The 5,776-nt window shown below is 52.4% G+C and overlaps 1 long non-coding RNA gene across 2 annotated transcripts; it reads left to right on the plus strand.

Annotated features, from left to right (window-relative positions):
• Positions 1-715: 715 nt before the first annotated feature.
• On the plus strand, positions 716-4,926 carry LOC140636964 (uncharacterized). 2 transcript variants are annotated; one of them, XR_012034216.1, is made up of 4 exons: positions 716-790; positions 1,412-1,494; positions 2,921-3,015; positions 3,517-4,926. It is a non-coding gene; the product is annotated as an uncharacterized lncRNA (long non-coding RNA). The 2 variants fall into 2 exon arrangements; XR_012034215.1 differs by lacking the exon at positions 716-790 and having other exon boundaries at positions 1,378-1,494.
• The last annotated feature ends 850 nt before the right edge of the window (positions 4,927-5,776 follow it).

The raw sequence follows: 5,776 nt of genomic DNA on the forward strand, positions 1-5,776 counted from the left end.
AGGAAAAAAGAAAAAAGAGCGAGACATCAGAAGGGAGTGGGGACGCATGTTCCACCCGAGCCCTGCAGTCCATTCTCGGGGAGCAGGGAGGAACTAGTGGGGGCTGCGGCTGGGAGGGGAGTTTATTTATTAGCCAGATTAGCCAGCATTAATGGGGGAGCAGTGGTGGCCGGCGGCGGCAGGGACATAGCTGGCATAGCTGGCATAGCGGCGGGGCCTCCCGCGGAGCGGGGCTCCGGCGGCTTCAAAGGGGCTTAAAGGGGCCCGTGGTGGCACTGCCACGGCCCCGCGGGGGAGGGCGTGGGCGCCGGCGGTGGGGGAGAAGGCGGCCATTGTGCACCGAGGGATTAGGGATCTGGCCTGGAAGGAATTTTAAACTGCTGCGAGCCAGCGCCCCAGGACTCGCCGCGCGCCGCACCACTGCTCTCCCGAGCTGGAGCACGCTGTGATGTTTACCTGCAATTTGGTGTCTGGGAGTCCTCCGCCCTCCTTCCTCCCTTAGATTGGACGCATCTAGGGTCGTCAGATTTGACAAATAAAAATACAGGGTCTCCGGTGAAATTTGAATTCCAAATGAATGACGAATACTTCTTTATTTTTAGTATAAGTATATCCCATATGCTGTATGGGATATACTTATCCTAAAACATTATTCGTCCTTTATCTGAAATGCAAATTTAACTGAACGGCCTGTATTTTTTTTTTTTTTTTTCCTAGCAGAACTCCAGTCACTGAGATGTCTAATCCATGTCTGCAACAGACGGGGGCTCCAGAAAGATTCTATGTGCCTGTGCGTCTACCCTCAGACTAAGTTTCTCGCAGCCCCGTAACTCTTTAACCCTTCGGAATGGAGCTTTAGTGGTAGAACACGTCTCCACCAAAGTGGGAGCTTCCTGAGGACGGGGGCGGAATTTCAGATTGGAGCTAGGAGGTCAAGGCCGGAGTCTCCTTCATCCCAGGGGGCGAGGCCGGGTCCGGTGCTGAGCCTATCTCCTCCCTCAGGCGGTGAGGCCCCTCCCCCACTAGTATAGCTCCCTGCCCACAGGGGGCGCTAAGGGCCCAGAGGACTGACCTACAGATGGGTCCTGGTTTCTGGCGCTCTGGGCTGGCAGGTCCTCTGGGGTTGATGCACCTGAGGATTTGGGGGGTGGGGTCCCCAGCCTGTGTGGCTCCTGACTTGGCCCTTGCTCTGGCAGTCGAGGCCAGGCCTGCCGGCGCCAGAAGCTGTGGCCAACAGTGTGGGAGAAGCTCTGAGTCAGGGATCGTGCCAGGAAGGAACCGTGTGGCCCTAGGTGCCGAAGGGCCCTGTCCACGCCCCTCTCTCCCCATAACCACAGCAGCCAAGCCCCCTGCCTCATTAGCCTCACTAAAGGCCACTGCCCAGCCTTTGCTTGCTCTGTTCTGTCTGAAGCACCTGCTCTTCCAGTCCTCAAGGACACCTGAGGTCTCACCACTTCTGAATGCTCTGACCTTCAACAGAGTAGGTATGGCCAGGTAAGCTGCTTGGGCCCTGAGGGTCTCATGGTGAAAAGAGCCCTCCATCTACTCCCTCCTTCCTCACCAGCCTGGGGCCACGGGGGCCAAAGAGGCGCCAAAGGCAAGGGTGGGAAATGGTTGAAGAGTATAGGTGGAAGGAGGAATAAAGAAGCCTCTGCCACCATCTCCTCCCCCTCTGCCCCATGTAGCCCCTTCCCAAATCCCTTCATCCCCTGGGGCCTCTGAACTCTTTTCCCTTAAAGCTGAGGGAAGCTGGGAAGAAGTCCTTTCCCACGGTCACAGCCTCAACAACCCCCCACCCCCTGCTCCCTTGGCCACAACCACCTCAGCCTCTGCAGAGTGCTGGCCTGGCCCACCGCATCCCTGCAGGGCCCCCTCCTTGTGCTGGGGCGCCTGCTTCCGCGAGTGGCATCATCACCCCATTCCTCAGGCTGCCCAGTCATCAGGTCGGCAATTAGCTACTTCCTCTCAGCAGCATGAGGCCACCGAACGTCACAGCCCCTCCCCCCGGCGAGCCGCAGGCGGGGGTGCTGGGGGTGCCCCCACACTTTGTAGTATGTGCCAAGTCCTGGCATAAGCCCCCCCCCAAAACCACAGAGCGCTGGGGTAATGAGTCTCCCATCCAGGGAGCAGAGTGCTCCCTGTGTTTTTGGGGGCGGGAGAAGCTGCACTGTTGCCTCCTCCTCCTCCGTGTCACCCCATCCCATTGGATGAGGACGCTCCCGCCGCCTGGGTGGGGCGATACTAGCTCAAGGGCACCAGTGGCCAGAGTAGGCGGGGCTTCAGACTCAGGTGTCTCGTCTCCAGATATAGGCAGTTTTTACCAGTCTCTTACTTGGAGGCCAGGAGTTTGCGGATCAGACCTAGGGTGGTGGCAGTTCTATGGTAAGGGGAGAGAACTGAGGAGTCATTCTACAGTCACCCTAACACGCAGGGGGGCAGACTCTTCATGAACACCCCCAGGGGCTTACACACCTCTGCCCAGGCACACACACAGATGCAACCTGTGCAATGTATAGCTCACCACAACTATGCCCTCATGTGTCTCCGATGGGCAAACCCACCTGGAGGTACATCTGCATGCCCAGACACCCCATCCTTTGTGTGGGGTGCACACAAACCCACCAACATTCTTAGAGAGGCAATAAACTCACACCAAAACCAAAAGCAGGACACCACAGAGAAGTCCAGGAGGGTGGGATGAGAGGAGAGACCACCCTCTAATTTGTCCTGCCCACCCCCATGGGCCACGGAGGTTTTCCTGGGGAGGGTTGGGAGCAAGACTGCTCTTGGAATGGGTATATGTGGTGGGCAGGTGGGCTGCAGTGAGAGTAGCTGTGGTCTGAGTGTGGAGGTGTGGGTAGGGTGGGGATTTCCAGAGAGAATAAGAAATTCTAACAAACATAAACACATGTAATTTTAGGTGGATCATTTAACTCCTGAGGACCTCCGCAATAACATCTGTAAAATGGGAATGATGAGAACACCATTTAAACTTGGCTGTGAAGTTTAAATGAGGTAAGTGGCTCAGGGCAGGCCCTTAAACCAACAATACTAGGGAGGAGACCCTCCCAATGTCCTGTCTCTGGGTGGTGGGTTTGCCTGAAAGAGCTGCCCTTGGACATAAGCAGTGCTCATTCTGGGCCTTACCTGAACATGTACTCACCTCTGTCTTCCTTCCTTTCCTTGATCTGGCCCCAGGCCAGCCATGGTGGGTGATTGGGTGCCACTCCAGATTGGCCTGGGGGTGTGCCTGGGAGGGGCTGGCTACCTGCCCCACCCCTACCTGTCTGGCACAGCAGGAGCTGAGTGCTGGCTTCCAGCCCCAGAGGGTATGAGTCAGCCAGAGCCTCCCCATCCAGGCAAACGCAGCTCAGGGGATAGGAGCTTGGGTGGAGGGGCCTTCTAGGAACATTCCTGGAAAAGGACCTGGGAACAGGCGTTGCTGCCCCAAGCCACCTCCTCAGCTTACCAGCCTGTGTCCAGCTCAGCAAATACCCTTGTCTTTGCTTCCCACAGCTCACCCTCAGGATTCAGGAGGCAAGGCCCCGCTTGCCTACTCGGGCTAGCCCTAAGCACTTCTTCAGCCACGGCAGGGAGCCAGGCCTGCCACCGTGCCGCCTTACTGCCCTCTTCAGCAAATCTGGCAAGATCTCTAGAACCGTGAACGCAGGGGACGCATGCACACATGCTCATATACAGGTGCCCGTGGCCATAGAAGCACAACCAGAGCCACCAACGTAGACATGTCCTGGCAAGCACATGCACACACACATGGTGCTCCCTCACACTATACACACCCACACAGACACTCATGTATACTCACATATAAACCTGCTGAGTCATACTTGTTGTTGTTGGTTGAATGTGTCCCTCAAAAGATATGTTGAAGTCTAACCCCCACTATCTGGGAACTTGACCTTAGTCCCAAATAAGGTCTTCATAGATATAATCAGGTTAAGATCAGTTAGGGTGGACCCTAAATCCAATGACTAGTGTCCTTCTAGGAGGCTGTTTCTTCTCCTTCTAGGGAGAGAAAAATTTGTAGACACAGACACAGAGACACACAGGGAAGAAAGTCATGTGGTGATGGAGGCAGAAATTGTAGAGATGCAGCTACAAGCCAAGGAACCCCAAGGATTGCCTGCCACCACCAGAAGCTAGGAAAGAGGCATGATGACTCTCCCTCAGAACATCCAGAATAAACAAACCCCGCCAACTCCTTGATTTCGGACTATGGCCTCTTTAACTATGAGAGACTAAATTCCTGTTGTAAGCCACCAAGTTCATCATAGTTTGTTATGGCAGCCCAAGGAAATGAATATAATCATACTCTCTCTCTCTCTCTCTCTCTCTCACTTTCTCTCACATACACACACACCAACACACATACCAACACACACACACACAAAGTGGCTGGCTCTGGGCTCAGTGATGAGGTTGATGGAGTTTCATCTTGGGTGTACCTCTGTGTCTGTCTTCCTTTCCCTGTGAGTGTCTGGTGGACCCAAAAAAGCTCATGGCCCAGGATAGGAGCTCAATAAGTTTTCATTTTTTAATTAAAAAAAATTGAAGTATAGTTGAGATACAATGTTGTATTGGTTTCCATGTATCCAGTGTAGTGACTCAATGGTCCAGTACATTACCCAATGCTCACCAAGATAAGTAGATGATAAGTAAGATGGTAGTCACCGTCTGTCACCCTGCAATGTTATTGCAGTATCATCGGCTATTGGCTATATTCCCTCTGCTGTACTTTTCATCCTCGTGACTTATTTAGTTTATAGCTGAGAGTTTGTACCTCTTAATCCCTTTCACCTTTTCTGCCCATTCCCCAACCCCAGTTTGTTCTCTGTATTTATGAATCTGTTTATGTTTGTTTGTTCCTTTGTTTTGTTTTTTTAGATTCCACATATAAGTGAAATCGTATGGTATTTGTCTTTCTCTGTCTGACTTATTTCACTTAGCATAATACCCTCCGCATCTATCCAAGGAGCTCAGAGCAATATTTAATCTCTCTGTTCCTCCCTGGAGTTCTTAATGACGCATCCACCCCCAATATGCTCTCCAGAAGGGGTTGCCATGTTTATGTGATCAAAAGACGTGTCTCAGAATGCTACGGCTGCTGTAATCATATTACATCAAGAGTAGAGGGGTGCCTGGGTGGCTCAGTCGGTTAAACAACTGACTCTTGATTTAGGCTCAGGTCATGATCTCAGGGTCATGAGATTGAGCCCTGTGTTGGACTCCATGGTCAGTTCAGAGTCTGCTTAAGATTCTCTTCCTGTCCCTCTGCCCCTCACCCACTGCTTGCATGAATGCAAGCTCATGCTCTCTCTTTCTCAAAAAAAAAAAAAAAAAAAAAGAAAGAAAAGAAAAGAGAAGAAAAAAAGTGGAAACAACCCAAACATCCATCAACAGAATGGATGAATAAGTTGTGAGGTACTTGATGATGGAAAGCTACTTGGCCATGAAAAGGAAAGACCCAGCACCGAAGCAATAATTCCAGGACCTTCACAGACCTTGGGCTGAACAGACTGGGCCAGACACAAAGCACATGTTCTCGGAGTCCATTTGTATGGGGTTCAAGGACAGGCAAAGCCGATTTGCAGGGACACATTCAGAATTCCTGGGGGAGGGGATTGACTGGTTGGGGCTTGAGGGGGACCTCCTGGGGTGTTAGAAATACTGTGTACTTGATCTGGGCTGTGGCTACACAGGCATATACATATGCATAAACTCACCAAGCTGTACCCTTCAGATTTGTGCAATTTGATGC

Source organism: Canis lupus, chromosome 7 (assembly GCF_048164855.1).
Source record: "Canis lupus baileyi chromosome 7, mCanLup2.hap1, whole genome shotgun sequence".
NCBI lineage: Eukaryota > Metazoa > Chordata > Mammalia > Carnivora > Canidae > Canis > Canis lupus.